This window comes from Eptesicus fuscus, chromosome 13 (assembly GCF_027574615.1).
Source record: "Eptesicus fuscus isolate TK198812 chromosome 13, DD_ASM_mEF_20220401, whole genome shotgun sequence".
Taxonomy (NCBI): domain Eukaryota; kingdom Metazoa; phylum Chordata; class Mammalia; order Chiroptera; family Vespertilionidae; genus Eptesicus; species Eptesicus fuscus.
This window is the reverse complement of record NC_072485.1, coordinates 2,675,084-2,698,516: the sequence shown is the minus strand read 5'-3', so window position 1 is coordinate 2,698,516 and position 23,433 is coordinate 2,675,084. Positions and strand designations below refer to the sequence as shown.

General features: G+C 58.3%; 1 protein-coding gene across 1 annotated transcript in view; it reads right to left on the bottom strand.

The window, feature by feature from the left end:
- DSCAML1 (DS cell adhesion molecule like 1) overlaps positions 1 to 23,433 on the bottom strand; it is a 305,318-nt gene that overhangs the window by 85,151 nt on the left and 196,734 nt on the right. The window lies entirely within an intron of this gene.

The window sequence follows — 23,433 nt, the reverse complement described above, 5'->3', positions numbered from 1 at the left end:
AGGTCTTTCATGTGCACTGCGTTTTTGTTCTTACATCTGCCAGAGATGTCATCTCCGTTGTCAGGACACAGCCCTAAGTGGACGGCACTCAGGCCTTCTGGCTCCAGCTCTCCCTCTGCACTGAACTGAACACAGGCCTGAGCCTCTCCTCACAATTCCCAGGGTTCTAACTGGAAATCAGAACTGGAGGAGTCAGAGCTGCCTTTACTAGTGAACGGGGAGCCTGGGAGCCTGAGAGTTGGGGAGGGGCTTGCATTTGGCTTCAGGCTTCCTTAGCTCAGGTCCGTGTCCTCCCACCCCAGACCCAGCCGGACAGAGACTGAGCGCTAACTCTGCTGCTCTCTGGGGGCCCACTTCTTCGCCAGGTGGGCAGGGGAGACCCCCAGCTGCCACTGCCATGGGGAGGGCCTGGCGTCAGGACCAGGATGCTGACCGAGAAGGAAGCTGGGGCGGGGAGGGTAATGCTGGCGTGGGGAGGACCTGCCAGGAATGTCAGGCCCTCACAGGGAGGCAGGCTGGGTGCTCCGTACCTTCCCATCCCATTATGTGGAGGTCGGCCTCCCCTCCGCGGGCTGAGTGACCCCCTCAGCCGATGACAAGAGCTCTGATGCTGGCTCACCCTCCCTCCTCACAGGAATGTTTCATGGTGTCCCACCCTCCACGCACGAGCTCACGATTTCTGCATCTGGAGATGGGGACCTCTGCAAAGGACACTTTCTGCAGGAGGCTGTAAGGTGCAGGCTGAGAACTGCAGTGTCGGACCACATCGTTTTTGTTTAAATATGTTTTTATGGATTTCAAAGAGGAAGGGAGAGGGGGGAGAGAGAGAGAAACATCAATGATGAGAGAGAATCATTCATCAGCTGCCTCCTGCACGCCCCCTGCTGGGGATCGAGCCCACAACCCGGGCATGTGTCCTGACCGGAAATCGAACCATGACCTCCTGGTTCATAGGTCGAGGCTCAACCCCGGAGCCACGCAGGCTGGGCGACCACACCTCTGACAAAGGTTCTCCAGCCTTCATTTGCGTATCTCCCGGGCTGGGAGCTCACCTCCTGTCAGCGACCCAGCCACGTCCAGGGCTCTGACCCGCAGCCAGACCTTCCTTGTTCGCAGTCGGCCTCGCGAGGCTCCCTCTGTGGCTCCCCCGTGGCTCCCTCCGTGAGCGCTGCTTCTGCCACGGGGCCTGCTGACCCTACACCTGTACCGCTCACTCGCCCTCACACACCGGAGGCAGCCATCCTGCCCTTTGACTTTCCTCCCGGTTACGCATCTTGGGATTTTATTTCCTAACAGTTATTCCTTTCATGTGGGTTCAAATAACCTCATCACTCTGGTGGGTCTCTTGCTTCTGAATAAACTTTGGTGTATCTACAAATCCTCTAATTCTCTCTCCTCTCCCTCCCTTCCTTCCTGCCTCCCTCCCTCCCCCTCGCTAATCTTTGTATACAACTAGACCTACTATGTGCCTGGCACGTTGCCTGGTGGTGACAATCGGCCTTATCTGATCGGGGCCTGTGGAGCCGGCCAAGCAGCCGCAGCCTCAGACGCACGCACTTGCTAGGGGCTGGGTGGGCGGGGGAGGCAGCACCGTTGTAGCTCTGCCTCACGCTCGCCTTGCGGTTAACTCAGGGCCCTGGGGAGCCACTGCGAGGCTACGTCGCTCTCCCCCTGGACAGGGGCTCTGTCCCAGGCCCGGACGTCACACGGATCCCTGCTGAGTGCCATCATGTTGGAATTCCCTCCCCCTCATGAACCGCAGCTTCCTGGCAGCCTGCCAGTCTTCTGGAACGTGGACCCACCCCCTCCAACACAGACCCCACGGTGCAGACCCCACTCAGGGCTGTGGGTAAAAGACGGAATAGAAGCAAGAGGAAGCCAAGCGCTGCTGCCCGCGTTGGAGAGGACCCAGAGGAGGTGCAGAGAAAGCCTGGCTCCCCGCCCCGGACTCCGAATGTGCCCCATTGTCTCCATGTTGTGGACCCCCCCCCCCCCCAGTCAAATGCGGAAGCTCTCCCGCCCTTTATTATGTAACTGGACTGGGACTCGGAACTACTGGAGGGGGTTGCTGCCAATCAGGACCAGGGTCAGAGCTAGTGGCTGGGGGGGGGGAGGGAGGGGGGTGGTGGAGAGTGAGGAAGAACAGGAAAGACTCCAAATCAAGCCTATGAGCCCACAGGTGCTCCCCCTGGACAGCCAGGACCCCATGATGCCCACAGGTGCTCCCCCTGGACAGCCAGGACCCCACGATGTCCACAGGTGCTCCCCCTCAACAACCAGGACCCCACAATGCCACAGGTGCCCCCCCTGGACAGCCAGGACCCCACGATGTCCACAGGTGCTCCTCCTCGACAGCCAGGACCCCACAATGCCACAGGTGCCCCCCCTGGACAGCCAGGACCCCACGATGTCCACAGGTGCTCCCCCTCGACAGCCAGGACCCCACGATGCCCACAGGTGCTCCCCCTCGACAGCCAGGACCCCACGATGCCCACAGGTGCTCCCCCTGGACAGCCAGGACCCCACAATGCCACAGGTGACCCCCCTGGACAGCCAGGACCCCACGATGCCCACAGGTGCTCCCCCTGGACAGCAAGGACCCCACAATGCCACAGGTGACCCCCCTGGACAGCCAGGACCCCACGATGCCCACAGGTGCTCCCCCTGGACAGCCAGGACCCCAGGACCAGAAACGCTGGCCTCTGGGATTTTAGGCGAGGAAGGGGTGCTGTGGTGATGGTGGCGGGAGCTGGGGTTTCTATAGTAACAAGCAGCTGCTGCGTCTGATGTTTCACATCCTTCATTGTCCTCGTTCCCCCTCCCCGCTGCTTGTGCATATTTAATTGCAGTAACATTTCCAGACACAGTGCCCGCCTCCTGAAACAAAGGCGCCGGAGCTGCAGGGGAAGGAGAAAAGGGGGTGTTATGTTGATCCCTGGGGGGCCGTGTGCAGCCTCACCCTGCACGTGTGCGGAGAGTCAGCGATGGGCCTGCTGGGAAGGAGGGAGCCGGAGGCCTGTGGAGGGAGCAGCACAGTGAGGGGGAAGCGGCCAGCCAGCCGGTGAGGGGTCCGAGGACCAGGGCTCCTCACATTGTCGGCCTCCCAGGCTGGCTCTGGCGGAGCTTCCTGGTGGCCTGGCAGCCCACCCTCCTCACCCACAGGGGACCAGCCACCCCTGGGATGGTGGGGGAGCCGCCATTCCACAGCTTGGCTCCTCCTCCTCGGGGCAGGCTGGTCCAGAGGCAGGACGGAGGGCGTGTGGCAGCCAGGCCTCTGCCAGCCCCCCAGCCTGAGGCCACTTAGAAATGTGTGTCTGGGACCATTTAAAAAAATATATTTTTATTGATTTCAGAGAGAAGGGAGAGGGAGAGAGAGATAGAAACATCAATGATGAGACAGAATCATTGATCGGCTGCCTCCTGCACGCCCCCTACTGGGGATGGAGCTCGCAACCATAAAGGATTGAAATGAGGGCCTTTGTGAGGTAGTGAGGTTCGTGTCATCAGGGGTATTTGAGTAGAGGCTGAAGAAACACTTGACTTACATATTGAGAGAAATAAATTAGATAATCTATAAGGCCTCCCCCCCACCCAAGCAATTCATAAATTCCTAACTCAAAAAATGGCAGAGTTGCAAGACCCCTTGGCGATGGATGACGGCAGTGTTTTAAAATCAGTGTGCGTGCGCTCATTCCACCCCAGGGCCTTTGCTTGTGACGATTCTTTCTGTGCCCGCGATGCTCTTTCCTTGGCTCACTCCTGGCCTCGTTCAGGTCTACGCCAAAGACCAGCTCCTGGCCTGACCCCTCTATCAAAATTAGGCTGTGTCCCACATCCTTGCCCAGTTCCTTACCAGGACTTCTTGTTTTCAGAGCGCGTGGCATTTCTCACGGAGAGCAGGAGGCATTAGTATCTCACCTTCAGAACACGCTGGCACATAGCAGATGCTCAGTGAACATGTGCTGAATGAATGAACTCTGGCCAGAAGAGCCACCTCCAATGGGGTTAGACAGCCGGACCTCCAGCTGGAGTCCTGTCCTGTGGTACCCCCTATCCTGAGGGCTCTCTCCGGCTCCGACCACCACTGTCACCCTGCAATGCTTTGGGCCACTTTGATCCTTGTCCTGGTCCCCCCTCAGCTGAGTCCAGGCTGGGACATTAAAGCAGGACTGATGGTTTGGGGCCGGCAAAGGGAAGCAAACACAGATGACCACAGGAGCAGGGCAGTCTGGAGCATGGACTGTGGCTGACCCATCGTCAGAGGGAGGCCTTGCAGTGAGGGAACCCACACTTCCCAGGAGCCCCTCAAACACGAGGAGTCTCAGGGCAACTGGGCCCAGGGAGAAGGGCGACTTCTGCAGCGTGCCTGAGCCTGGCCTTCCCTTGTCCCTCCCTCGGGGGCACCCGACCGCAGAGGTCACTGGTCCAGGATGGATCCCATTCGAATCCCAGGGCGACATTCAGACCAGAGGCGTGTGGTGCGGTGGAGGCAGGGGCATGCTGCCTGCTTGGGACAGAGACATCCTGACCCTGAGCTGCCTAACCCAGAGCTCCAGCTCTGTGCCCCCTCCTCTGCCCCCGCCCCCCCGCCCTCCCCCCCCCCCGCCCCCATGGCCCCAGTGGGCCCCAGAGGGTGTGGAGCAAGGAGGGGAGGGGAAGAATGGATGGAGCGTTGCCTGGAGACCAGGCTTGGGCCAGGGCAGAAAAGCCATTCAGTCCCTTTTGGAAGGGAAGAGATCCTTAGCCGGTCACAGTCCAGGTCTATTTCCCGGGGCGGCCTCGGGACGCCAGCCTCCGAGCACCCTGGCTGGTCCCCAGGGAACTCCCGATTCCAAAAGAGAAATTGCAATCAATACCGGTTACCATTACTGCTCTGTCCAACACAGACTTACAAAAACAGCGTGTCAGCGGAGCCCAGAGCCTGCGGATGAGACTAGCGAGCAGACTGCCCCACCAGCAGGCTGCTCTCTCTCCTAGGCCCTGGGAGCGTGGGGCGGGGCAGGGCGGGCGGGGTGAGCAATACCTCTGGGCTGGGAGGAAGGAGCCCTGTCTGGGGCCCAGCACCTGGGCAGCCGGCAAGGAGCACCTGCCTTCCCTTCCTTCCTGGTGTTCCTACTGCTCCGAGGGCCTGGGGTACCCGACAGCCTGGTTTGAAAAGCCCCAGGAAAGCCCAGGCGTCCTTCCTGCCCCTGGACTCTGGACCCCAGGACTGCAAGCCTCTGCCCAGACCCCGAGGACAGACTTGTGGTGCAGTGGACGGGACACAGCGTGGGAGCTGGGGTTCACGTCCAGCTCTGGCGCTGGCTGCCTCGAAGCCCTAGATCCTCCTGCTGAGGGCTGACTTGTGTCCCCCCATTCAGATGCTAAAGCCTCACCCCAAGGTGGCTGTATTGGGAGACGGGGCTAATTAAGATGAAATGAGGCTGTAAGGGTGAGGCCCTGGTCCACCAGGACCTGTGTTCTTACAGGAAGAGACCGGAGGAGGCGTGGGCACAGTGGGAGGCCGTGTGAGGACCGTGGCCAGGAGAGGCAGAAAGAGCACCCCTGCCGGCACCCCCATCGTGGACTCAGCCTCCAGAACTACCCAAACACATTCCTGTTGTCCAGGACTCTGGCCTGGCACTTTGTGACGCAGGGATCTGCCCTGCCAGGTCAGGCCTGGCACTTTGTTACGTGGCCCAGAAAACCGCTCCTCGCGCAGGCGTGCTTGCCCCAGGGACTCCCTGATGCTCAGAGTCTGGGGTTGGGCCCTGTGCTCCGGAGAACTGGGGTGAGACCCTGGCCGGTTTGGCTCAGAGTACATAAAGGGTCCCAGGTTCAATTCCGGTCAAGGGCATGCACCTTGGGCTCGGGCAGGAGGCAACCAATGGATGTGTTTCTCCCACATCGATGTTTCTCTCTGTCTTCCCCTCTCTCTTCCACTCTCCCTAAAAATCAGTGGGAAAATATCATTGGATGAGGATTAAAAAACAAACTAACAAAGAACTGAGGTGAGGACTTCGAGGCGGGGGCGGGGAGGACAGGTGAGCTGGCCCTGAGGTTGCGCTCCCGGAGGGAGAGGCGGAGGCTGAACCCAGACCTGCAGTGGGTGAGTGCTGGGCGCAGGAAGGCACTGCTCAGGGACGAGGTGGGCAGGAAGCCAGCCCTGGGCATGGGCCTTCGTCCAGGCAGGGCCCCATCTGCGCTCGCTCTCAAACCCTCGAATGCAACCCACCCCTGCGTGTGATACGCAGGACCCGAGGCGCAGAGGGTCACACGGCTGGTCTGGGTCACACACAGCACCAATGTCAGGAGAGGCCTTCTGCCTGGCTCACTGCTCTTCCCCTGCGGAACTGAAGTCAGGCGGAGCCGACCCATCTGCGCTCCGAGGAGACAGCAGGGATGGGAGCCGGGCCTTGGCTACGGAAGCCAGTTGGGGGCACACAGAACCAGAAGCTGCGCCCTGTCCCTGGCTGGCGGGGAGAGTGAGGGCAGTGCTAGCGCTGGGGCTCGAGGGGGAACAGAGCGTCACCGCGTGGCACCCTCACACGCAGGTGAAGGCCTCACGCGGGACACCCTCCACGTGGCAGGCGGCGGCTCCCCCGCCGGCTTCCTGCACAGGGTTCTCCGGGGGCCTGGGAAGCCCCGTGGGCTCCGCTTCACCGTCCGAGTACAGTGCCAGGCGGGCTGGGGCTCGGCGGGCCAGGCTGTGATGGGCACAGCGCACCGCCTGTGCTCCCGGGATTCTTGGGGAGTAGCCACCTCCGGAGGTGAGAGGTTCAGGAAGACTGGAACCTGGGGTGATGCCCATTCCTGCCCTTTAGGAGAGAGGAGCCAGGCCTCGTCTTTCTCTGCGCTCCGCGCTCTACAGGGTCCTCCAGAGGCTCCACCGAGGCTCTGCGCCCGCCATCGCCTCTCTGCACGTTTCCTGTGAGAAGGACATGAGCTGATGCGTGTGCCCCACGCAGCGCCTGGCACGTGATGGGTGGTCAGTGAGTAGTTGGTAATTGACAATGAATTAGTGTTTAGATGAATGTGTGACTCTGGTAAGGGGGCTCAGAACTTGACCTGGGCCTTAGCCTCCAGGTGCAGGTTCTGCTCAGGCTGACACCACTTCCCGACTGCCCCGCAGGCTGGCCTCAGCAGTGGAGGGAGGGTGTGGGGCGCAGGGCAGGGAGGAGCTGGGAGGGTGTGGGGTGCAGGGCAGGGAGGAGCTGGGAGGGAGTGGGGCGCAGGGAGGAGCTGGGAGGGAGTGGGGTGCAGGGCAGGGAGGAGCCAGGCTGGCTGCTGTGCCTAAAGAGGACAGCTTCTGGCAGCTGAGCTTCGGAGGGTCAGCTCTGCCTCTGGAGTGCCCCCGGGAGCTGGGGGACCCCGGGGTGTGAGGCTGGACCGTGTCAGGGAGGAGAACCCGCAGGGGTCGTGGTGCAGAAACAGCGGCTCGTTCCCTCTCTCCCGAGCCCTTTTCTCTAAACACATCGCTGCTTCTCCACCCGGGGATTAGCACACATCTCTCATTCTCCTGGTGCAACAAGATTTTATTTCTAATTATGCTGTAATAAAGCGGAGAGCTCCCAGCTCCCTTTCAAATGACTTGTACACACACTGCCGATCGGATCCTCCTCGGCCCCATTGTAATAGCATTTCCCTGACAGTCATTAGACATGCATGAGAGGGGCCCTTTAAGAATAGAATTGCATTTAAATGGATTTGCTGAGAGAGGAAGATGAAAAAAAGACAGGCAAGGGGGAGGGGGAGAGAGGTCTGTTGAACAAACTATGAAAACAAGAGGCCATAATAGCAGGGCACTGAAATAGCCTCTTCCCCAGTCCTCCGGCTGCACGTGCAGGGCCCAGCAGGGGCGGCACCTCCAGCCTCCCCCCCCACCCCCATGCTGCCCGCGGGGGCTTCAGAGCCCTTCGCTCATGTGTCAGATGCTCAGGGTGCGATAGAAATCACTGTTATTACAATTTGGGAAGCTGCCTGGCTCCGACAGAGCACCCATACCCGGTGGGGCCAGGCCCTGGGTCCATGGTGCCCGCTCGCCTGCCGGCATTCATTCTTGAGGCCTGGCCCCACCCTTCTGCTCCTCTCCCTAAGTGACCTCACCCCCCCAGACCCACCTCAAGGAGGAGGAGATCCATGCTGACCCCAGAGCCCAGCCCACTTCCTGCTAAGCTCCCTGCCACCGCTCCTCCCCACCCCCCCCCCCCAGCGGGCAGACTCCCCCGGCTCCCTGTGTGAACCACAAAGGGCCTGTGTCAACGGCCTACCTACGAGGCATCCGTGCCCACCTGCAGTCTCATTTAATCCATTCCCCACTAATGCAGGTCCTCTGAAATGGACATTAATTATATCACATCTCATGGCTTCCCGTTTTTCTCAGGACAAAGACCCGAAGCCTGCCTCCTTCCCCTGGCCCAGCAGCCCCTCTCTGGCCCCTTCCCCCTCCCTAAGCTGCTCAGGCTCCTTCCATCTCCTTCTTCCCAAAGCTCACACTCCTTCCCATGAAAGACACCCCCCCCAGTGTCTGTCTCTTGCCTCTTTCCGTGTACATGTGTCACAGCTACACCGTGCACAGCTATGATGAAGCCTGTACCGAGTCCCCAAAGGCCTGGCGGCGCTCCTGGACGGCGAGCCCGGGTGGGGGTCCTGGCCTTGCTCAGGGTCCCGCCCCCACTTTGTGCCGAAGGCTCAGCGAAGTGGCATGGGTGCCGGGCACTGCCAGGCCTCCCCGCTGACTTCCTGTTCCACGCCTGCTGCAGCCTGGTGGGGTGCTCGGCTTTTCCTGCCCTCTGACAGGGAGGAAGCTGAGAATCAGACAGCTCAGAGCCCTTTGCCCCGAACCACAAAGCCGGAGCTGTCTCGGGCCAAAGCGCTTTGCTCTGCGACTTCCTACTGCACTGCACCCCTCAGGCTCCTTCCTGCCCCCGCCCCCCCCCAGCCTGCTTCCTCTGGAAGGCCTCCGAGAGCCCGACTAGCCGACCCTCCTTCTCCAGTGCCGTGGCCCCGCCTGTGGGACTGGAAGGGCCTCAGGCTCACATTTGGATGGGTTCTGACAGGTCCACGTGACTCCCTCTCAGATTCCCAAGAAGAATGCAAGTCCCTTAAAGTCACCACGTGTCACTCTTCTGAAGCCCATGACCCCTGACACTGTGACCAGGCTGTGGTCTGCAGCGTGTGGCCTGGAGGCCGTCCTGGGAGGAACCCTTTGGGTCCGGCCTCCGTGTCTGTCAAGTGGTAACTGTGCCCAGGGAGCCGCCAGAGAGGCCGGGCCACACAGGTGCCCATTCCTTCCTGTGGTGTCTCTGGCGACACTGGGTGAGTATAGACAGGAATGAGAACGCTGCTCCCAGGGTCCCAGGACGGGGTGCGGCTGAAAGCGATGAGGCGCTGTGACCCCTCGAAGCACCTGATGTGGCCGTGGAGACCTTTCCTCTGTCCTTCTGTTGCCTTCTAATGTGTCACCTTTCCCCCCAGAGGCCTGCCCTACTCAGAGGCCTCCAGGGTCCACCAGCTGTTCCCGGCACGAGTGGCCACAGCCCCCAAGGCCAGGAGCAGCCGCAGGCCCATCTGCCTCGCCGCCCGGCCTCCAGCACAGCCGACGGCCCAGTGCGCGCTGGTGGGTCAGACCGTGGTCTCCGTGAGGACGGGGCTGTCCGCCTGCCCAGGGCTCTGGGCTTAGTTTTGGGCACAGTTCCTGCCTGTGGGGGCTCAGGACGTGCTGGTGGAGTTAGGGGATGAAGGGGTATGTGAAGGGATCTCAGCCTTTCCCCTCAGGCGAGCACTCGGGCTCTGAAGTCAGAGTTTGACTCAGGATCCCTAACCTCTCTGACTCAGTTTCCTCATCTAAACATTGAGCTAAGAATACACCAAACACAGAGATTGGCAGTTGTCACAAAGCCACACCCTGGCCCGGTGCCCGCACAGTGCCTGCTTATAACATGGTAGCCCTCGCTGCTGTCACTCAACCCGCCAAGGAGCTGGAAGGGACCCTCGGCCACTGTCCTAGATTTCTCTGAGCCCCACTCCCCCTCGTAGAGCCTTAAAACCCGCCAAGGCTGCTCACGAAGCAGAGGCAGCTCCACTCGGAACATCGACCTCTTTTATTTACAGGCGAATCAGAGGGACTGGATGGCACATGGGCAACGCCAGTGGGGAGCTTCCAGGGGAAGGCCATCAACCCGTGTCTATCAGTGTGCCAACGAGGCTGCTGAGCGAGATGATGTGACTACACCGCTCTGCCCCAGCCCCAGCCCCAGCGGTCCGGGCCCATTCACTTCCCGCGCAGCACTGTGCAATCTTAGCCCCTCCCCTCCCCTCCCTTCTCTCCCCTTCCCTTCCCTCCCCTCCTCTCCAGGAGCCTGCTCCCTCCCTCTGCCCAGCAGGCTGGCATCTCTTCACCCCCAGCTGTGGTATCTGGACCCTTAACCCTGCTTTCACAATGCACTTGCTTTTATTATTGAATTAAAAATGTACTGGTGGAAGAGAAACCAAGATGGCAGCATAGGTAAACACCTAAACTGCTGCCTCGCACAACAATTTCAAAACTACAGCTAAAAGACAAAACGGACATCATCCAGAACCACAGGAAGGCTGGTTGAGTGGAAATTCTACAACTAGAAGGAAAGAGAAAAGCACACAGACTCAGAGGAGCTGCAGAAGGCAGACGTATGGAGGTGTGCACACGGAGAGGGCTGGCAACTGAGTACACTGAGTACATGGCTGGCTTTTTCAATCGGGAAGGAGACAAAAGCTCCTGACAGCTCTGAACTCCAGTTCCGGGTGAGACTCTGGGGACCCAGACTCATTTGGGGAGAAACTAGACTGTCTGGCAGCGGGCGAAACTCGAGGGCAGCTTTCTCTCAGAGGTGCTTGCAGCGATTACCGTGGGACACTGAGACCCAGGGGCCTTTTAGGGCAGGGCTGATGGGAAGCCATTGCTGTCTGCTCTGCCCTGAGACTCCGCCTCATCCAAGCTGAGCACAGAGGCTTTTGCAAGTCTTGTCTCATAAGGGTGTCTCCAGCACAGAAGTTCTCCCAGCGTAGACACAGCTCATCCTCACAGCCAGTTGGCCTGGAGGTCAATTCCTCCCAGTGATACCAACAACAATCAAGACTTAACTACAACAAGACTGTGTACACAGCCCACAAAGGGGTGCACCAAGAGTGTCTACCTCAGGTAACTGGGGAGGCTGAGCCACTGGGCCCTATAGGATACCTAGCACACAAAGCCACTCTATCAACTCAGGGAAGCAGCCAAAATGCAGAGACAAAGAAACAGGTCACAAATGAAAGAAATGGAGTAAAGAAAAAGACTGGATGTAGAGTTCAAAACCACAGTTATAAGGTTTTTCAAGAATTTTCTAGAAAAGGCCGATAAATTTAGTGAGACCCTGGAGGATATGAAAAAGGACCAACTAGAAATTAAGCATACACTGACTGAAATAAAAAATAATATACAGAGATCCAATAGCAGACTAGAGGATCGTAAGAATCAAGTCAAAGATTTGAAATACAAAGAAGCAAATAACACCCAACCGGAAAAGCAAAAAGAAAAAAGAATCCAAAAATATGAAGATAGTGTAAGGAGCCTCTGGGACAACTTCAAGTGTACCAACATCAGAATTATGGGGGTGCCAGAAGAAGAGACAGAGCAAGATACTGAAAACCTATTTGAAGAAATAATGACTGAAAACTTCCCCTAACTGGTGAAAGAAATAGACTTACAAGTCCAGGAAGCGCAGAGAACCCCAAACAAAAGGAATCCAAAGAGGACCACACCAAGACACATCATAATTAAAATGCCAAGAGCAAAAGACAAAGAGAGAATATTAAAAGCAGCAAGAGAAAAACAGTTAGTTACCTGCAAGGGAGCACCCATATGATTGTCAGCTGAATTCTCAGCAGAAACTATGCAGGCCAGACGGGAATGGCAAGAAATATTCAAAGTGATGAATAGCAAGGAACTACAACCAAGATTACTCTACCCAGCAAAGCTATCATTCAGAATTGAAGGTCAGATAAAGAGCTTCACAGATAAGAAAAAGCTAAAGGAGTTCATCACCGCCAAACCAGTATTATATGAAATGCTGAAAGGTATTCTTTAAGAAGAGGAGGAAGAAGAAAAGGTAAAGACAAAAATTATGAACAACAAATACATATCTATCAACAAGTGAATCTAAAAATCAAGTGAATAAAAAAAATCTGATGAACAGAATAAACTGGTGAATATAATAGAATCAGGGGCATAGAAAGGGAGTGGACTGACAATTCTCAGGGGGAAAGGGGTTTGGGAGGTGCGGGAAGAGACTGGACAAAAATCGTACACCTATGGATGAGGACAGTGTGTGGGGGGGTAAGGGCAGAGGGTGGGGTGGGAACTGGGTGGAGGGGAGCTATGGGGGGGGGGAAAAAAGAGGAACAATTGTAATAATCTGAACAATAAAGATTTATTTTAAAAAATGTACTGGTGGCTCGTCTTCCTTGGTGGCACCGTTACCTCCATCTTACAGATGAGGAACCAGCTCTGGGGGTTCGGAGACTTGCCCAAGGTCATGGCACTGGAAAACAGCACACATGGGACTTGAGCCCAGATGGTCTTACTCCACACGGAGGCCTCAGCCCCCTGGGGAGGCCGCAGGCTGGAAGCCCCAGGTCTGGTGATGGACAGAGCTGTTGACAGAGCTCATCACCAGAGGGCAGTCAGTTTCCCATCGCTTACTCTCCCACGCTTTCCGCGCAATGGATCCCAGAGCCGTGTCCAGGTTAACCTGAGGTAGCCCGGCTCCCCTAGTCCACGCCACAGTCCCCACCTGTGTCCTGGGCAGCTCCCTCCTCCAGGCACCGTGCCCTGCGTCTTCCTTCTCCCTGGCACTGTCCTGAGGACCTGAGTCCAGGCCGCTGCCTGGCAGGACCCCTTGCCCTGGTCAAGGATGATTCTGGACGTAGTCTCCTTCTCGGGGTGACTCTTTGCTCTGCCCTCGGCCCTGGTGTAGGGCACAGGACAGGCGAGTCACTCCTTTTCCTTCTGCCTCTTTTTGGGGCTCACCTTAAATGCTGAGCTTTCTTTTAAATAAGGCTTTGGGCTGAAGGGGCCATAAAATTTCCTCTGCATAACGCCCCCCCCCCCCCCAAAAAAAAATGTGTGAAGAGAAAAAAATTTGGGAGGACAAAGGTCAGAGGGAGTCTGAGCAAGGGAAGAATGAGGGGATATAACTCAGGGTTGAAACAAGAATTTCTTGGTAAATTCCAAGAATGAATATCCCCTATCCCCACTAAACTCTGTCTTGGGAAAGCAGAGAAGGAAAACAGCATTAATTGAGGACCCAGTATGTGTCCGCTACTATACTCCATGCATTACCACAGCTTTGCCAGATGGGTGTTGTCATCCCGTGTGCAGATGAGAAAACTGAGCTCAGAGGATTGGGCAGGTTGTTGTCTATGTCACAGACCCAGGAAGGGAACCCAGGTCTTATCCACGTATCCACTGTGCCCAGCTAGCCTGCATTCCCCTCTCTGAGCTTCTGAGTGTGTGTGTGTGTGTGTGTGTGTGTGTGTGTGTGTGTGTGTGTTGTGTGTGTGTGTGTGTGTGTGTATAGGTGTGTGTTGTGTGTGTATGTGTGTATGCATGTGTTGTGTGTGTATATATATGTGTGTGGTATGTGTGTGTGTATGTGTGTGTGTGGTGTGTGTGTATATGTGTGTATGTGTGTGTGTATGTGTGTGTGTGTGTGTGTGTGTGTTGTGTGTAAGGGTAGAAAGGGAAGAGAAGGAATGGGTTGGGGCTTCCATTTATCCTTCTGCTATCTAAGCTCCAGCTGTAGATCAGCCACATTGGTCAGTGCATTAGAGGTAGCTGCTGACCCAGAACTGGAAGCTGAGAGGGACAGGTGTAGGGACGAGAGGGGGCGTAACAGTCGCAGAAAATTAGGGCGTGGCTGACACCAGAGGAGCAGCCAGTGCGGCCCCGGTGGTCAGCAGCTGGGGGCGTCCTGCATATCAGCAGGCACGGGATCAAAGAACAAGTAGGAAGGAGTGTCCCCGGGGTGGTCTGGCGCCTCTGATATCAGCAGAAAATTACAGGACCCGAGACAGGAGCTTACAGAATGATGGGAGGGGACGAGAGCTTTCCATGGCTAATCCTGTTAAGGAGACAATTTCTTATCAAACTCATTATGCCTTTGAGAGGAGGGAGCAAGAGGGAAGCAGGGGTGGGGGAGAGGGCCGTGGAGGGGTGAGCCCTGGAGAAGGGAGGAGATGGGTGGGAGCTGTGGTCACAGAGCCTGCGGTTCCAGGGGGCGGCGTGTGACTGGCAGGGGTTGAAGGAATGGGACTTGGCCTGTCTCTGCCCCCCTCACGGGGAGGCCAGTGGTAAAAGCTCCCTGAAAGCCAGTTCTCCACCGGGCTGCTGGGAGCACCCTCCCCGCCCTGTCAGTGTCTGAGCCCGAGAGGGAAGCAGGATCACCCACTCTCGTCCCTCTTGTCCCATCTTCTGTGGATCCAAGAGGACCACCCCCCTCTGCATAGATGCCAAGAATAGTCCAGAGCATGGGACTGAGGGCCAGACACAACGTCCCTGGGCCGGGGCGTGAGCCCGTGAGCGGGCTCTGGGAGGGGTCGGTACTCGAGGTCACCTTCAGGAATGGGTGGGGTTTGGACAGAGGGGAGAAGTCTGATGGGCGGTCAGCAGACACGTGTGGAGCTCTTCCTGTGCACCTGGCACTGTGCGAACCGAGGCACCGTTACAAAGATGCTTCAACTTCTTCAGTGGCCAAGCCCAGCCCCTCAGCAAGTGTCAGTGAGGATGTGGGGACAGAGCCCGTGGGCGCTGCCGGGGGAGGGACTACGGTGAATAACAGGACTGCCACAGGACTGCCACTCCACGCCAGGACAGAGCAGGGACCAGAACAGATATGTTACACCCACGTCCACAGCGGCATTATTCACAATCACCCCTAAGTGGAACGACCCACGTGTCCATGGACAGAGGAGTGGGTAAACAGAAGGTGGTGCAAACAGACAATGGAATAGCATTCCGCCTTCAACAGGGGAGCCTGCCCCTGCCGCAGGGGGGTGGCCCTGAAGGCGCTTGTTCAGTGAAACAAGCTGGTCACAAAGAGGAACGGATACTGTGTGATTCTGCTCGGGCAGAAACAGCGTGGGACCAGCTACAATGATAGGAACTGCCAATCCCGCCCTGTCAGCCGCCACGGGTCTGTTGGGAGTAGAAAGCACCTCCTCCCCTGGCTGGGAGCTGCAGGCCCGGGGACCTGGTGCTCACAGGGGAACGCGTCCTCCTCCGGAGGGCTGCCTGTCATTGTGGAGAGATGGACAGCCTCGGGCTGAGACAATCTAGTCCTGGAGGCACCTGCTCTTTACCCCCCAGCCCCCGCGGCCTGTGATCTGGGCCCGGGCGCCCGCCTCTGCGGCCCCCAGCCCCCGTGACTGGTAACCTGTACTGATTATCCGTGCCCACTTTCCCATGCATTCACCCCTGTTTGCTGAATTGGCTGAGCCGTGAGGCGGCCCGGCCCCCCTGGCTGTCTGGCTACAATTCCACTTATGAGGTACCCATAGTGGGTGAACCTCACAGACAGAGATGAGAATGATGGCTGCCAGCGGCTTAGGGGAGGGAAAATGGAAAATTGTTTGATGGCCCCAGAGTTTCAGTTTTGCAGAATGAAACAGAAACATGATTGGCCGATGAGAGAGTGCTAGGGGTGTGGACCCCGGTCCCGTCCCAGGTACCCAGCCAGCTCTGCATCCCTATCAGTGTAACGGCCACAGTCCACTTGGACGAGGGGAGGAGGGCTCCATGGGGGAGCAGGGGAACAGGACGGGAGCAGCAGGAAGCCAGGAGGAGCCTTTTGTAGATGTCCTGGAGAAGGAAGAGGAAGCCATGGAGGAGGGGGCGGGGAAGGAGGGGAGGGGAAGGGGAGAGGAGGAGGGGGGCGAGGGGAGGAGTATGCAGTGTGCAGAGGAGAGAGGAGATTGCAGTCGGGCTATCTAGAGCCGAGAGCTGGCTCTGTCACCTATGGATGCCATTCAGGGCCAGTTGCCAATTCCTTCTTGCCCAGTTCTCACATTTGTGAACAGCGGGTTCATCACAGCGCTGACCTCAGAGGTGCCACGAGAATAAGATGAGACAAACCGCTCTAAAGGGATACACGCACGAGGCCCTAAGTGCTCAGGGGCCTGAAGGAAGATGGGGGCGCAGGACACCCTCAGTCCCTGTGGGAGGTTCAGGGATAGGGACACCTGTGACTGGAGCTGGGGGTCACCTCAGGGACCACAGGAGTTCGGGGGGTGGGGGAGCTGGATGGCGGAGGCTTTGAATGCTGGGAAGGGAGTTTGATGTCGCCGTGGAGGCCACTGATGGTTCTGGATGGCGGCATGCGGGGAGGAGTGCTTTAGAAAGACGGGTGGGGTATGTTCAGAGAGAGACAGAGAGAGGGAGAGAGGGGTGAGCCTGGAAGGTGAGTAAGAGGATGACACTCTCTCCTTTCCAGGCTCCTAGTCATCAATCCAAGTCCTACCCTGTTTCCCTCACCCACCACCTTGACCCTCCTGGTGGGTCCAGGTGAGAGTAGGTGGAGGGGACATGGGGACAGCTTGAGCCTAGGACGCATCCTATCAACTATCAAGGCAGGTCCCGCCCGCCTCCAGGGCCTGGAGCGAGGCCGCTGCCCCATGAGTGGACCGGGCAAGCAGCAACAGTCCTCTTTACACCTAGCCCACCGAGGACATCCAGTTCATTCGTGGGAAACCTGGAACCAGAACCCAGCCTTTTGGAGTCTACCCACAACTTTCGGGAGCCTCTACGGCTGGGAGGGGACAGCCCCCCCCCCCCCCGGCCCCCGCCTCTGCCCCGCCTCCTCCTGAGGGTCCTGCGGAATCCAGCTCCTGACCAACGCGCCGGGGCCATCCCCCAGCCTCCTCAGACACATGGGGCCAGGCCTGCGGCCCAGCGTCAGAGTCCATGGGTGTAAAGCCCTCCCAGCTGTCACCAGGGCACGTAGCACATCCCCCCCCCTCCCAGCCGATCCTTCCGAGTCTTTACTTATTATTGTAAAATTAATCTTCATTTGCTAAATAATTCATGAGGCAGTGACAGGAAATGCTCAGCGAAGCTTAAACTGCAGTCCTGGCCTGCCCGGTACAAGCGTTCCGGAAGGTTTCAGGGTTAGAGATGGAGGGTGGGGCTGGGCCCTGGGCACGGCCTCTGTCCAGCAGGGCAGCAGGGAGGCGGGGCTGCAGGAGCTGACCCTCCCCGGCGACCAGGACACGGGCTGCCTGGCAACATGCTGCATGGGCTGTGCCTTGGGGCCCGTGCCCCCAGGAATGAGCCGTCGCCCCAGATATGAGCCATAGCTCGCTCGTCAGGATGACGGTGTGAGCTCTCCCTCGCACCCTCAGACTCCTCCCCAGAGGGGATCAGGCTGTGGCCCAGGCCCAGGCCCAGGCGCAGGTATGAGCACTGGCCGAGTTGGCACACCTGGGTTCTGCCAATCAGCCTGGGGGTCCCGCCCCACTGCCACCCTCCTGAGCTTGGCCTTCCTTGTGCAAAACAAAGATGGTGCCAGATGCTACTTCTATGTCACCCGTCAGAGCACCCAGTGAGCCTGCTGTCACCCAGTCAGAGCACCCAGTGAGCCTGCTGTCACCCAGTCAGAGCACCCAGTGAGCCTGCTGTCACCCGTCAGAGCACCCAGTGAGCCTGCTGTCACCCAGTCAGAGCACCCAGTGAGCCTGCTGTCACCCGTCAGAACACCCAGTGAGCCTGCTGTCACCCAGTCAGAGCACCCAGTGAGCCTGCTGTCACCCAGTCAGAGCACCCAGTGAGCCTGCTGTCACCCGTCAGAGCACCCAGTGAGCCTCTCACTGGTCAGAACACCCAGTGAGCCTGCTGTCACCCAGTCAGAGCACCCAGTGAGCCTGCTGTCACCCGTCAGAGCACCCAGTGAGCCTCTCACTCGTCAGAGCACCCAGTGAGCCTGCTGTCACCCGTCAGAGCACCCAGTGAGCCTCTCACTGGTCAGAGCACCCAGTGAGCCTGCTGTCACCCGTCAGAGCACCCAGTGAGCCTGCTGTCACCCGGTCAGAGCACCCAGTGAGCCTGCTGTCACCCGTCAGAGCACCCAGTGAGCCTGCTGTCACCCAGTCAGAGCACCCAGTGAGCCTGCTGTCACCTGTCAGAGCACCCAGTGAGCCTGCTGTCACCCGGTCAGAGCACCCAGTGAGCCTGCTGTCACCCAGTCAGAGCACCCAGTGAGCCTGCTGTCACCCAGTCAGAGCACCCAGTGAGCCTGCTGTCACCCGGTCAGAGCACCCAGTGAGCCTCTCACTGGTCAGAGCACCCAGTGAGCCTGCTGTCACCCAGTCAGAGCACCCAGTGAGCCTGCTGTCACCCGTCAGAGCACCCAGTGAGCCTGCTGTCACCCAGTCAGAGCACCCAGTGAGCCTGCTGTCACCTGTCAGAGCACCCAGTGAGCCTGCTGTCACCCAGTCAGAGCACCCAGTGAGCCTGCTGTCACCCGTCAGAGCACCCAGTGAGCCTGCTGTCACCCGTCAGAGCACCCAGTGAGCCTGCTGTCACCCAGACAGAGCACCCAGTGAGCCTGCTGTCACCCGTCAGAGCACCCAGTGAGCCTGCTGTCACCCGTCAGAGCACCCAGTGAGCCTGCTGTCACCCGGTCAGAGCACCCAGTGAGCCTGCTGTCACCCGTCAGAGCACCCAGTGAGCCTGCTGTCATCCGGTCAGAGCACCCAGTGAGCCTGCTGTCACCCGTCAGAGCACCCAGTGAGCCTGCTGTCACCTGTCAGAGCACCCAGTGAGCCTGCTGTCACCCGTCAGAGCACCCAGTGAAGCTGCTGTCACCCGGTCAGAACACCCAGTGAGCCTGCTGTCACCCGTCAGAGCACCCAGTGAGCCTGCTGTCACCCGGTCAGAACACCCAGTGAGCCTGCTGTCACCCAGTCAGAACACCCAGTGAGCCTGCTGTCACCCGGTCAGAACACCCAGTGAGCCTGCTGTCACCCATCAGAGCACCCAGTGAGCCTGCTGTCACCCGGTCAGAGCACCCAGTGAGCCTGCTGTCACCCGGTCAGAACACCCAGTGAGCCTGCTGTCACCCAGTCAGAACACCCAGTGAGCCTGCTGTCACCCGGTCAGAACACCCAGTGAGCCTGCTGTCACCCGTCAGAGCACCCAGTGAGCCTGCTGTCACCCGGTCAGAGCACCCAGTGAGCCTGCTGTCACCCGGTCAGAACACCCAGTGAGCCTGCTGTCACCCAGTCAGAGCACCCAGTGAGCCTGCTGTCACCCGTCAGAGCACCCAGTGAGCCTGCTGTCACCCGGTCAGAGCACCCAGTGAGCCTGCTGTCACCCGGTCAGAACACCCAGTGAGCCTGCTGTCACCCGGTCAGAACACCCAGTGAGCCTCTCACTGGTCAGAGCGCCCTGTGTCTTGCTTGTCCTACTGCTTTTGGGTTGAGATGGGAACCGCTGCCCTGGGCTCTGAGTCCTCCATGACGGGGCGACCGCACCCTCCTGCAGCCACATCTCCAAGTCCGCGCCTCTCACCTCACACCCACCAGAGCCACTCGTCATCCCCCTTCCTTCCCGCTCCTCGGCCTTCGCACGCATGTCCCCGCCTGTGCTGGTCTGGGTGTGTTTCCTGCCCGACCCACCTCCCACATGACCTTCCCGTCTTCAGGTTTCACAGCTCAGGTTTCACTTTCCCCGAAAGGCCCTGGGGACCAGGCAGGGTGGGCTGGATGCTCCTGCACACGCCCCCCAGGCCCTGGGCTCACCGCACCCCACAGCATGCAGCCACCTCCTCTGCATCCATCCCGTTTGAAGATGCACGCCTCGATCACGGCTTGTCTGTTAGGACCCGTGTCCCCCTGGTGCCTTGCAGAGTGACTTGGTAGATTCAGAATGAATACATGACTGCATGCAATGCTTCCGTGGCATGGACACCCAGGAGGACCTGCTGCGGGGGGGTGGGGGGTGGGGGGCAGAGGGAGGGCATGGGGAGGCCACGGAGCAGCCTCAGAGGCCCTGCTGGAGGGACGATGCCTCGAGAAAACAGGGCACCACAGGCCTCCGATGGCTGGAGCCCTCGCGCTGCGGCCTGGGCTCAGAGCCGTCCTTTCTGGGCTCTGGACCGGCACGAAAGGCAGCACGCGAGGCGTGGAAGTGGCTCCAAGCTGCTGTCTGCCCTGCGGGGCCTGAGGAGGCCAGGGCCCCTGAGCCCCACATGCTGACCACCCAGGATGCTCTCCTCCCTAAACACATCACTACTCCCTCCCCTGGGCCAACCTCAGGGCTGCCCACCCCAGTGTGTGCCAGCCCTGTACAAATGCCCCCCTTCCGTGACTCCCCAGCCCCCCTCCCCTGGAGCCACTGCTCTGAGCCCCTGTGGAACTCTGTTCTGTGAGTCGCACTGACATGCGGACATGTGGGTCCCTTGGGTGGCAGGCGTCATGTTCTCTGGGGCCCGAGGTCCAGGAAGCACCGTCAGTGGGGACCCAGCACCCTGGGCTTGAATGAGAGTTCTTAGCCAGCAGTGAACACACAGCAGGCACGTTGTGAATGAATGAATGGATGAATGAATGAGTCAGTGAAAGCACTTCACTTCTCTGAACTCGTGCTCCTTCCTAAAATGGGCGTCATCACCCTAACCGGTTTGGCTCAGTGGATAGAGTGTCGGCCTGCGGACTGAAGGGTCCCAGGTTCGATTCTGGTCAAGGGCATGTACCTTGGTTGTGGGCACATCCCCAGTAGGAGGTGTGCAGGAGGCAGCTGATCGATGTTTCTCTCTCATCGATGTTTCTAACTCTCTATCCCTCTCCCTTCCTCTGTAAAAAATCAATAAAATATATTTAAAAAAAATAAAAAATAAATAAAATGGGCGTCATCATATCTGTATCACATGAATGTAGTAAGACTGGCAGACATGCCATGGAAGAGTCTGAGCAGGAAATAAAAGGTTATCGTGGGTGCTCATCAATGCACCCCACGCACACCTCCCATCCGGGCACACCACGTGCTGACAAGTGACTGTCAGGGCATCACTGATGCCCAAGCCCACTTCGGGTGATGTCACCACCCCAAAGCCATCCTCCTCGGAGGCTGCTGTGCTGACATGGGGGCGGTTTATTTTATTTTAGTGCTTGTCTCTGGCATAGAGAGGAGAGTGAAGGGACCCAGGGAGGGTGAATGGAAAGAGGAAAGAACAGCCGCAGCCCAGGAGCAGCCGGTGCAGCAGCAGCCCTTGCTGGGGCTCGGCCTCTGCCTGGCTCTGGAGCCCATTGAATACCAACCCCCAGCTGACTGGATGCTAGGAAGGCTGGGAGGAGGGTTCGAGGGCAGCTGCCTTACAAAAACAGCCAAGAAAATGCCTTTCCTTTCAAATGTTCACAGACTGAGCCAGCAGCCAGCCCGGGCCAGAGGCACTGGGCCTTGTCGGCACGGAGGTGCCCGCCGCCCTCCTGCACTGCGGCTCCTCACTGCAGCCTTTGTTTCACACATTGGTGGAGTTTAGAGGGGTTTTATGACCATGACATCAGCTCCTCCATATTTGGAAAATATGAAAGCTGTTGGTGCCGCGAGTGCTGGGAAGAAGGGGAAACCGAGTACAATGGGCTTCAAAGTGGGCTCATCCTATCTAATAAAAGAGTAATATGCAAATTGACCATCACTCCAAAACACAAGATGGCTGCCCTCATGTGGACACAAGATGGCTGCCACAAGATGGCCAGCAGGGGAGGGCAGTTGGGAGGGACCAGGCCTGCAGGGGAGGGCAGTTAGGGGCAATCAGGCTGGCAGGGGAGCAGTTAGATATCAATCAGGCTGGCAGGGGAGTGGTTAGGGGGTGATCAGGCTGGCAGGCAGAAGTCGTTAGGGGCAATCAGGAAGGCAGGCAAGTGAACAGTTGGGAGCCAGCAGTCCTGGATTGTGAGAGGGATGTCCGACTGCCCCTTTAGGCCTGATCCTACCAGGATCCTACCGGGATTGGGCCTAAATGGGCAGTTGGACATCCCTCGAGGGGTCCCAGATTGGAGAGGGTGAAGGCTGGGCTGGGGGACACCCCCCCCATGCACGAATTTTGTGCACCGGGCCTCTAGTTTTAAACATAAGAGGAGAGCAAGGGACACACGTTGCGCTGCTCCCCAACAGGATGAGCTGTGATAGGAGGGCAGGGAGTAACCATACGACAGGTGACAGGGGCTGGGCCAGGCCTGTGCACTGGAAATCCAGGTCAGGATGGGGAAATGACCGAGGAAATGGAAAGTGTTTGCATGCTGCTCAGCACTTGTGCCAGATGCTGGTCTGAAGTGGCGTTCAAGGCTGAGCAAGGTGCATGGTGCTGAGGGAACTTGTGCAGCAAGTTCTTCAGGTTCAAGGTCAAGAAATCTGCTCATAGGTGCCAGCGGCGCAGCCGCTATGGGTGCCCAGGGGTGCTGGTGGTGGCCAGAAAGGCCACCCGCCTCAGTGAATTTTCAGTGTCAACCCAACTGGTCTCTTTTGGGACAAGATGCTTGTTAAACGTCACATGCATGAGAAGGAAGAGGGAGCCTGGTTGAGAGCCTCAGAGGACCGACCCACACTCCTGTCTCAGAAACATCCTGGGGGCACTTCGCCTCCCCCGGGCCCTTGGACTTGGCAGCAACCAGGCTGGCTCACAGCCTTTGCCAGTGGGAGCTGCTCTACTCCGTGCAGAAATGCTCTGTGCTCTGACCACTTGGGGAAGGCTGTTACTATTCTGATTGTTATTTTTATTCGCCTGGCAGTGCTCCTGCTCCAACGTGCCAAGTACACTCTGGCCTTGGGCGTTTGCCCCTGTCCAGCCTGCCCCCTGCCCAGGAGGCCCTTCCCCAGATCTACGTCTCTCACTCAGCACCTCCTTCAGGTCTTTGCCAGGTCCCACCTTCTCAGCGAGGCTGCCCGCCCATGTTCAGTGCTGTGCTGTGCTTCTTGACTGTCCTCTTCATCCCTGGCCTGCTCTGCCTCTCCTTGGCACTATGTAGATAGTGTATCATTCACTTATCCATTATGGTGGCTGTTTAATGTCTGTCTCTTTCCACTAGTATATATGCCACGCAAGACTAGAGCTCTCTATTACACTCACTGATCCATCCTCAGATCCTGGACGAGTATCTGCCACACAGAAAGGGCTCACTATGTAGGAAACTAAATAGCTCCATTGTGCTCATGTCCCCAGGGGTTAGGCCCGTTGTTTCTCCTTTTTGGTGGCCCTCAGGTGTTACTTCCCTCGCACCCAGCACTGCTGGCGGTAGGCTGTTTCGACCCTGGGCCCAGGCGTGCCTGGTCATAGCACGTACCCTCTGGGTGACAGATGCACAACCGAGCACACTCAGAACCTGGCAGCTGGAAGACTGGGTTGGGGTGTGACCAGATCTTAGCTAGTCCAGACCCTGTCCTCCAAG